We start from the raw sequence: 11279 nt of genomic DNA, 5'->3' as shown, positions 1-11279 counted from the left end.
AAACCACAGCTCCCTTTCCACATCCAGGCCCCAAAGACCTTTCCATGGTTTACCCCAGATGCTTCACATGCCCTGGTTCAATCCATTGACAGCACGTCGACCCCGGTATACCACATCGTTCCAATTCACTCTATTCCCTGCACGCATCTCACTCTCTTGTATGTTCAGGCCCATATCGCTCAAAATCTTTTTCACTCATCCTTCCGCCTCCAGTTTGGTCTCCCACCTCTCCTCCTTCCCTCCACCTCTGACACATATATCCTCTTGGTCAATCTTTCCTCACTCATTCTCTCCATGTGACCAAACCATTTCAACACACCCTCTTCTGCTTTTACCCTTTCATTACTTACTCGATCAAACCGCCTCACACCACATATTGACCTCAAACATCTCATTTCCAGCACATCCACCCTCCTCCGCACAACTCTATCCATAGCCCACACCTTGCATCCATATAACATTGTTGGAACCACTATTCCTTGAAACATACCCATTTTTGCTTTCCGAGATAACGTTCTCGCCTTCCACAGTTTCTTCAACGTTCCCAGAACTTTCGCCCCCTCCCACACCCTGTGACCCGTACACATGCCTTACATCCTTGATAAAAACTTTTCACTGCTTCTAGCAACTTACCTCCCACACCATATACTCTTAATACCCTCCACAAAGCATCTCAACCAACCCTATCATATGCCTTCTCCAGATCCATAAATGCTACATACAAATTCATCTGTCTTTCAAAGTATTTCTCACATTCTTCAAAGCAAACACCTGATCCACACATCCTCTACCACTTCTGAAACCACACTGCTCTTCCCCAATCTGATGCTCTGTACATGCCTTCACCCTCTCAATCAATACCCTTCCATATAAATTCCCAGGAATACTCAACAAACTTATACCTCTGTAATTTGAACATTCACCTTGATCCCCTTTGCCCTCGTACAATGGCACTATGCATGCATTCCACCAATCCTCAGGCACCTTACCATGAGCCATACATACATTGAATATCCTCACCAACCAGTCACCAACACAGACAACCCATTTTTTAATAAATTCCACGTGCAATACCATCCAAACAAGCCGCCTTACTGGCTTTCATCTTCGGCAAAGCTTTCACTACCTCTTCTCTGTTCACGAAACCATTCTCCCTGACCCTCTCACTTCGCACGCCACCTCGACCAAAACACCTATATCTGCCGCTCTATCATCTAACACATTCAACAAACTTTCATGATACTCAATCCATCACCTTCTCACATCATCACTAATTGTTATTACGTCCCCACTTGCCCCCCTCACCGATGTTCCCATTTGCTCTCTTGTCTTACACACTTTATTTACCTCCTTCCAAAACATCTTTTATTCTCCCTAGAATTCATTTATATATATATATATATATATATATATATATATATATATATATATATATATATATATATATATATATATATATATATATATATAGGTAGGTAGATAGATAGATAGATAGATAGATAGACAGCAAACGCTACAAAAATTAAACATAATGTGAAATGATTTTGACATTTGAGCATATATCATGTATATTGGAGGAAATATTTAAGATTTCTAATGATTCTTATGATAAGCAGCAATATCAGCTGATTGATCTCTTTACTACTTCACATATTTTGGTAATATAAACACAATATATCTACATTACAGTCGTTACTGCCAAATACTCTAAGAAAGAAAACGTAGTGATAGAAAACGTCCTATAAGTAAGGATATACTGCGGTAGTTGTATCTGGAGGACGACATCAACCATCAAAACAAAAACTATAATAACAGACAGTGCATCATCACATCGCTGTTGCTACATCCTGAATGTATCCTGTATTATAACTTAGCTGAGCAGCATTCCAAGTTAATGTAAGTTATGGCTTCTTCGTTCACTCGCCTTTCATTGATTTTGTAAATGGTTGGTTCGAGGAGGGGAAGAAGAGGTAGAGCAAGAAGGAATAGTTTCAAACGGAGGAGAGGACTGGGGTGTGTTCACATGTACGTATGATGTTTGCTCTCTCTTGTGTATTTAGGGAATTTTCTAAGGTGTGTTTTTGGTGCCTTAGTGATATACTTCTAGTAGACTGGTGTTATGTATATGGTTATATCAAAGTTTTTGGTTTGAGATAAGGATATCATACAGGTAAGCTAAACATTTTTCACTGTATACATCGTTGTATCCCTGGGGATCGGGAGAAAGAATACTTCCCACGCATTCCTCACGTGTCGTAGAAGGCGACTAAAGGGGACGGGAGGGGGTGGCTAGAAACCCTCTCCTCCTTGTATTTTAACTTTCTAAACGGAGAAACAGAAGAAGGAGTCACGCGAGGAGTGCTCATCCTCCTCGAAGGCTCAGACTGGGGTGTCTAAATGTGTGTGAATGTAACCAAGATGAGGAAAAAGGAGAGATAGGTAGTATGCTTGAGGAAAGGAACCTAGATGTTTTGGCTCTGACTGAAACGAAGCTCAAGGGTAAAGGGGAAGAGTGGTTTGGGAATCTTTTGGAAGTAAAGTCAGGGGTTAGTGAGGACAAGAGCAAGGGAAGGAGTAGCACTACTCCTGAAACAGTAGTGGTGGGAGTATGTGATAGAGTGTAAGAAAGTAAACTCTAGAGTGATATGGGTAAAACTGAAAGTGGATGGAGAGAGATGGGTGATTATTGGTGCATATGCACCTGGGCATGAGAAGAAAGATCATGAGAGGCAAGTGTTTTGGGAGCAGCCTAGTGAGTGTGTTAATAGTTTTGAGGCACGAGACTGGGTTATAGTGATGGGTGATTTGAATGCAAAGGTGAGTAATGTGGCAGTTGAGGGAATAATTGGTGTACATGGGGTGTTCAGTGTTGTAAATGGAAATGGTGAAGAGATTGTTGATTTATGTGCTGAAAAAGGACTGATGATTGGAAATATCTTTTTAAAAAGAGAGATATACATAAGTATACGTATGTAAGTAGGAGAGATGGCCAGAGAGCGTTATTGGATTACGTGTTATTTGATAGGCCCACGAAAGAGAGACTTTTGGATGTTGATGTGCTGAGAGGTGCAACTGGAGGGATGTCTGATCATTATCTTGTGGAGGCGAAGGTGAAGATTTGTAGAGGTTTTCAGAAAAGAAGAGAGAGTGTTGGGGGTGAAGAGAGTGGTGAGAGTAAGTGAGCTTGGGAAAGAGACTTGTGTGAGGAAGTACCAGAATAGACTGTGTACAGAATGGAAAAAGGTGAGAATAAAGGACGTAAGGGGAGTGAGAGAGGAATGGGATGTATTTAGGGAAGCAGTGATGGCTTGTGCAAAAGATGCTTGTGGCATGAGAAGCGTGGGAGGTGGGCAGATTAGAAAGGGTAGTGAGTGGTGGGATGAAGAAGTAAGATTATTAGTGAAAGAGAAGAGAGAGGCATTTGGACAATTTTTGCAGGGAAATAATGCAAATGAGTGGGAGATTTATAAAAGAAAGAGGCAGGAAGTCAAGAGAAAGGTGCAAAAGGTGAAAAAGAGGGCAAATGAGAGTTGGGGTGAGAGAGTATCATTAAATTTTAGGGTGAATAAAAAGATGTTTTGGAAGGAGGTAAATAAAGTGCGTAAGACAAGGGAACAAATGAGAACATCAGTGAAGGGGGCTAATGGGGAGGTGATAACAAGTAGTGGTGATATGAGGAGATGGAGTGAGTATTTTGAAGGTTTGATGAATGTGTTTGATGATATAGTGGCAGATATAGGGTGTTTTGGTCGAGGCGGTGTGCAAAGTGAGAGGGTTAGGAAGAATGATTTGGTAAACAGAGAAGAGGTAGTAAAAACTTTGCGGAAGATGAAAGCCGGCAAGGTGGCTTGTTTGGATGGTATTGCAGTGGAATTTATTAAAAAAGGGGGTGACTGTATTGTTGACTGGTTGGTAAGGTTATTTAATGCATGTATGACTCATGGTGAGGTGCCTGAGAACTGGCGGAATGCTTGCAGAGTGCCATCGTACGAAGGCAAAGGGGATAAGAGTGAGTGCTCAAATTACAGAGATTTAAGTTTGTTGAGTATTCCTGGGAAATTATATGAGAGGGTATTGATTGAGAGGGTGAAGGCATGTACAGAGCATCAGATTGGGGAAGAGCAGTGTGGTTTAAGAAGTGGTAGAGGATGTGTAGATCAGGTGTTTGCTTTGAAAAAATGTATGTGAGAAATACTTAGAAAAGCAAATGGATTTGTATGTAGCATTTATGGCTCTGGAGAAGGCATATGATAGAGTTGATACAGATGCTCTGTGGAAGGCATTAAGAATATATGGTGTGGGAAGTATGTTGTTAGAAGCAGTGAAAAGTTTTTATCGAGGATGTAAGGCATGTGTACGTGTAGGAAGAGAGGAAAGTGATTGGTTCTAAGTGAATGTTGATTTGCGGCAGGGGTGTGTGATGTCTCCATGGTTGTTTAATTTGTTAATGGATGGGATTGTTAGGGAGGTGAATGCAAGAGTTTTGGAAAGAGGGGCAAGTATGCAGTCTGTTGTGGATGAGAGAGCTTGAGAAGTGTGTCAGTTGTTGTTCGCTGATGATACATCGCTGGTGGCTGATTCGGGTGAGAAACTGCAGAAGCTGGTGACTGAGTTTGGTAAAGTGTGTGAAAGAAGAAAGCTGAGAGTAAATGTGAATATGAGCAAGGTTATTAGGTACAGTAGGGTTGAGGGGCAAGTTAACTGGGAGGTAAGTTCAAATGGAGAAACACTGGAGGAAGTGAAGCCTTTTAGATATCTGGGAGTGGATCTGGCAGCGGATGGAACCATGGAAGCGGAAGTGAATCATAGGGTGGGTGAGGGGGCGAAAGTTCTTGGAGCTTTGAAGAATGTGTGGAAGTCGAGAACATTATCTCGGAAAGCAAAAATGGGTATGTTTGAAGGAATATTGGTTCCAACAATGTTATATGGTTGCGAGGCGTGGGCTATAGATAGGGTTGTGCGGAGGAGGGTGGATATACTGGAAATGAGATGTTTGAGGACAATATGTGGTGTGAGGTGGTTTGATCAAGTAAGTAATGAAAGGGTAAGAGAAATGTGTGGTAATAAAAAGAGTGTGGTTGAGAGAGCAGAAGAGGGTGTTTTGATATGGTTTGGTCACATGAAGAGAATGAGTGAGGAAAGATTGACCAAGAGGATATATGTGTCAGAGGTGGAGGGAATGAGGAGAAGTGGGAGACCAAGTTGGAGGTGGAAAGACGCGGTGAAAAAGATTTTGAGTGATCGGGACCTGAACATGCAGGAGGGTGAAAGGCGTGCAAGGACTAGAGTGAATTGGATCGATGTGGTATACCGGGGTGGACGTGCTGTCAATGGATTGAACCAGGGCAAGTGAAGCGTCTGGGGTAAACCATGGAAAGTTCTGTGGGGCCTGGATATGGAAAAGGAGCTGTGGTTTCGGTGCATTATACATGACAGCTAGAAACTGAGTGTGAAGGAATGTGGCCCTTGTTGTCTTTTCCTGGCGCTACCTCGCGCACATGCGGGGGGGGGGGGGGGTTGTTATGTCATGTGTGGCGAGGTGGCGACAGGAATGAATAAGGGCAGACAGTATGAATTATGTACATGTGTATATATGTATATGTCTGTATGTGTACATGTATGTATACGTTGAGATGTATAGGTATGTATATGTTCCTGTGTGGACGTTTATGCATATACATGTATGTGGGTGGGTTTAGCCATTTTTTCGTCTGTTTCCTTGCGCTACCTCGCTAACGCGGGAAACAGCGACAAAGTGTAATAACTGAATTAAGATACATACATGGTTGGATGACTTGATCCTCCTTGAGTGCTGTGAGGCTTCGAGAGAACCAAGTCTGTCTTCAAGACTCAGACATAATTTGTGAGCTGCTTTCCTCAGTTATGATCACACTGGTTCAATCTTTAATCACTCGTGCTGTTCTACGGTGTTTCCGATGTGACAAATCTCTTTCATTTGCGACGAGTCGTAGAGTCTTGTCTATACCGTGTGTAACTTGAGCATGCGTGATATGGAGGCGAGAAACATTGGTATGCGTAAGTGAATACATGACGTTGGTTATTGATCATGGCTTTCGCCAGGCATAATATTCATGGTTCTTCACAAAGTGGCAGAATCTGTTTAAACTGGTCTTACCAAACCTCTTGATGTCGGTGCGTGACTCAAGATTTTTGAGATCTCTTTGTGCGTTTAAATTCTCTCTCTCTCTCTCTCTCTCTCTCTCTCTCTCTCTCTCTCTCTCTCTCTCTCTCTCTCTCTCTCTCTCTCTGTATATATATATATATATATATATATATATATATATATATATATATATATATATATATATATATATATATATATATATATATATATATATATATATATATATATATATAAATATTCATTTATTCCTTTATCAATTTATTTATCTATTCATTATACTTTGGCACTGTCTCCACGTTAGCGAGGTAGCGCAAGAAAACAGACGAAAAAATGGCCCAACCCATGTTATTGATACACATGTATATACATAAACGCCCACACACGCACATATACATACCTATACATTTCACCGTATACATACATATACACACAAAGACATATACATATACCCCGCCACACATGAAATGGCACCCCCTCTCCCCGCGCACGTGCAAGGTAGCGCTAGGAAAAGACAACAAAGGCCACATTCGTTCACACTCAGTCTCAAGCTGTCATGTGTAATGCACCGAAACTACAGCTCCCTTTCCACATCCAGGCCCCACAAATCTTTCTATGGTTTGCCCCAGACGCTTCACATGCCCTGGTTCAATCCATTGACAGCACGTCGACTGCGGTATACCACAACGTTCTAATTCACTCTATTCCTTGCACGCCTTTCACCCTCCTGCATGTTCAAGCCCCGATCGCTCAAAATCTTTTTCACTCTATCCTTGCACCTCCAATTTGGTCTCCCACTTCTCGTTCCCTCCACCTCTGACACATGTATCCTCTTTGTCAATCTTGAGCAGGAGAGATGATCAGCGGACATTATTGCATCAAAAGTGACCGACAGATAAGCTAAAAGTAGATTCTTAGATGTGAATGAGTTATGAGAGGCAGCTGGTGGGATGTCTGACCATTACCTGGTGAGGCCAGGGTAAGATATGGGTAGGTTTTCGGTAAAGGAGGAAACGATTTGACTGAGAAGGAGGCGATGGAGTTAAGCGACGTTGAAAAAGAGAATTTTGTGAAGAGATACCAGGACAGACTAGGTGTATAAGACGTGAGAGTAAACAAAGCTAGGGGAGAGGTTGAGGAAGGAAGGTATTAAGGGAAGCAGTGGTGGCGCGTGCGTGAGAAGTATTTGCCATGGTCAACTTCTGTCGCTCCGCCTTTCTTTCACTTCCGACCTGACGGTACTATAGCTGTCTCTCCCATTGACAGAGCAACTCTCTTTGGCTCGCGTTTCTCTCTAACTCTACCTTGGAGGACTCTAACATTCATTCAGCCTATGGTGCTTCTCTTACTAATCCTATGCCTCTTCCCGTAATCTCTTTTCGGACTGTCCGAAGAGCGCTTCTTTCTCCTGGCACAAGCAAGGCTTATGGTCCTGATGGCATCCATTCCCGTGTACTGAAAGTGTGTGCCTCGGAACTTGCACCTACGCCTGTTCCTCTGTTTCGTAATTATTTAGGAAGTCAGAACATTTCCATCTTGGAATCATGCGTTGGTACATCTCATCCCTACGAAGGGTGGCCGTTCCGACCCTTCTAACTATCGTCCTGATGCTTTGACATCTACCATTTCCAAAGTCTTTAAATCCCTCCTTAATTCCCATATCCTCAAACACCTTGAATCTCACAGTCTTCTCTCCGATCACCGGTATGGCTTCCGTAAGGTGAAATCCACTGGTCATATTGCTTCGTATCTTACTAATGTCTAGTTACCATCCCTGAATGATTTTGGGGAGTCATGTTTAGTTGTCGTTGACATATCTAAGGCTTTTGACAGGATATGGTATCTCTAAGCTCCCGTCTCTCTCTGTGGTGGTTTATGGAGAAAGAGGCAGCCTCTGCCTCTTTTCTCCATTAACAGCGGTGCCCCTCAAGGTTCTGTCTTGTCACCTACACGTTTTCTCCTTTTTATCAACGATTTTTTTTCCTCCTCTGATAACCCAATATACTCATACGCTGACGACTCAAGCTGCATTCCTCCACATCCTTCAGTTCTGCTCCTTCTTCACTGACTCGATCTGCATCTCGACTCGACATAACTTCCTCAGTAAACTCAGACTTGGACAGGATATCTCAGTGGGCGAGACGAAATCTGGTAAGGTTTACTGCCTCCAAGACCCAGTTTCTACACATCTCTCTATCGAAAATTCCTCACAACTTTCCTCTCTCCTTTGACAATTCTGTAATTCTACTTCTTGACTCAAGACAACAAATAGGAACATCGGTGAAGGGTAAATGGAGAAGTGGTAACAGGTAGTGATGAGGCAAAAAGGAAACAGAGTGAGTACTTGGAATGATTAGTGGATTTGTTTGATGATAGGGTGGCAGATATAGGGTATTGGGGTCTGATGGTATATACAAGTGAAAGAGTCATGGAGAATGGTTTGGTGAAGAGAGGAGAGGTGGTGAAAGCCTTGTATAAGATGAAATGTGGCTAGGGGGATGGAGTGGTTGGTATTGCAGTTGAATTCATTATGAAAAGTGGTGGGTGAGTTGTTGATTGGTTAATTAGGATTTTCAGTTTGTGTATGGACCATGATGGGATGTCTGATTACCGGCGGAAGGTATGTACATTGCAACTGTATAAGTGGGATAAAGATGAGTGTTCAAACTACAAAGGTATAAGTTTGTTGAGTATACCTCGTAAGCTGCATGGTAGGGTAGTGATTGAGAGGGTGAAGGCATGTACAGAGCATCAGATTGGGGAAGAGCAGTGTGGTTTCAGAAGTGGTAGATGATGTGTTGATCAGTTGTTTGCTTTGAAGAAACTGTGTGAGAAATACTTAGAGAAACAGATGGATTTATATGTAGCATTTATTGATCTGGAGAAGGCATATGATAGAGTTGATAGAGATGCTTTGTGGAAGGTCTTCAGGATATATTGTGTGGGACGTAAGCTGCTAGAAGTAGTGAGAAGTTCTTATCAAGAAACCGAACCGTGCGTGAAAGTAGGTGGAGAAGAGGTTGAGTTGTGGAGATGGATCTGCTGCAGGGGTGCGTTTAATTTGCTTAAAGGTGGGGCGGTGTGTGTGAGGTATATCTTAAGAGTTTTGGGGAGAGGGGCAAGTAAATAGTATGTAGTGGATGAGGGGACCTTGGGAAATGAGTCAGTTGCTATTTGCTGCTGACACCGCTTTGGTGACAGATTCAAATGAAAAACTGCACCAGTTGGGTTCTGAGTTTGGAGGAGTGTGTGAGAGGAGAAAGTTAAGAGTGAATGTGATTCAGTGCAAGGTTATCAGTTTTAGCATTGTTGAGGGACAGGTTAGATGAGGCGTGATTCTGAATGGAGAAAGTTTGAAGTAAGTGGCATTTTAAAAATACCAGGCAATGGACATGGTAATGTATGGAGCTGTGGAAGGGGAAGTGAGTCATGACGTCGGTGAGTGGGCGAAGTTCTGGGAGTACTGAGGAATATGTGGAAGGGCGAAAATGGATATGTTTGAAGGTAAAGCCGTCCCAATGATGTTGTATGGATGTGAGTCATGGGCTGGTAATGAGAATGTATGGTGGAGGGTGGTAGTGTTGAAAATAAAGTATTTGAAGACAATATTTGACATGAGGTGGTTTTAACGAGTAAATGATAAAAGGGTTAGAGAAAAGTGTGGTAATAAAAAGGATGTGAGCGAAAGGGCAGAAGAGGGTGAGCTGAAATAGTTTGGACATATGGAGGGAATGGGAGAGGAGAGGTTAACAAAGAAGATACATGTGTCACAAGTGGAGGAAACGAGGAGAAGCAGGAAAGAAATTTGGAGATGGAGGCATGGCGTGAAAAATATTTTTGGTGGTTGGGTCCTGAATGTTCCGTAGGGTGAAAGGCGTTAGGTATACAACGGTCGTCAGGTGGCTGCTGTCAGTGTACCGAACTTAGGCATATGAAGCAACCGGAGGAAACTGTGGAAAGGTCTTTCGTGCATTTCTCACGACAGCTGGAGAATGGATGTGAGTGAATGCTGCCATTTTTTCGTCTTTTTCTAATGCTACCTTGATCGCCGTTTCCCGTGTCAGCGAGGTAGCGCCAGGCGAACAGACGAAGAACGGCCCATCCACTCGTACACACATATACATAAACGCCCATACACGTACATATACGTACATATACACATGCACATACATAGACATATACATACGTACATATGTACAGTTGCCCACAGTTCTGATCAATACAATTAGCGTTGCAAACGGAGGGGAAGAAGGCTGAGGAAGACGAGCTATGGTGGAAAAATTCTGGGAGAGAGATCCAGTTGTGATTCATACATTATGATTACACAATGCTGTTATCTTTATAAACAAATGAGAAGCGTAATTTGTGAGGAAAGAAACAGAGAACAATGTTAGTGACACGTATTATACTCTTCTAAACTTAGCTAAGATTTGTAGAACGAACATATCAGTTGACAATTATAGTTCTCCTTATTCTGTCCTGATCTTTCCTTACAATCACAATTAAGAATTAATGGTTAGGATGAACACGGTCAGGATCAAAGTTCAGCTGTTTAATATTAGCAACGATAAGAAAACTAACCAAATGTGTAACCTGGGAATACATACAGTACATTGTCCTGCTGTGACAGGCTCAATACTTGATGACTGAGTGATTGATTAACTAAATTCTAGGGATCTTATTGCCTGTGTGCTTGGTGCACGTCAATAAGATAGGATCAGTTAAGATGATATTCAGGACAGCATAAAGTCCATCATAATGAGAGGTCGTCCAGCCATACTGGCACTGCCTGTGACATAATCACATGTAAACATGGCAGTGACATAATCACATGTAAACACGGCAGTGATTTTACGGTGAAGTCATGACGCAATGTAATTTCCTCCTTCAGGCCACTTAACGAGCAGGTCCAGGCTACAGTGTTGTCGTTAAACTTAAAGAAATAATGATCAAATCTGCCACATTGTATGCATAGTAATAGTAATGAACGAATGTATAATGTCATGTAGCAGCTCCTACACGTTATTACATCAGCAGTATTCAAGGACGTAGCAAATCTATGGTATCGGGAATGCCTGTACTCTTCATATGTTGAAATATCACAATGATGACATCTTCGCCGTGCAAATTCTGTCTT

This window comes from Panulirus ornatus, chromosome 6 (assembly GCF_036320965.1).
Source record: "Panulirus ornatus isolate Po-2019 chromosome 6, ASM3632096v1, whole genome shotgun sequence".
Taxonomy (NCBI): Eukaryota; Metazoa; Arthropoda; class Malacostraca; order Decapoda; family Palinuridae; genus Panulirus; species Panulirus ornatus.
This window is presented reverse-complemented; position numbering follows the sequence as displayed.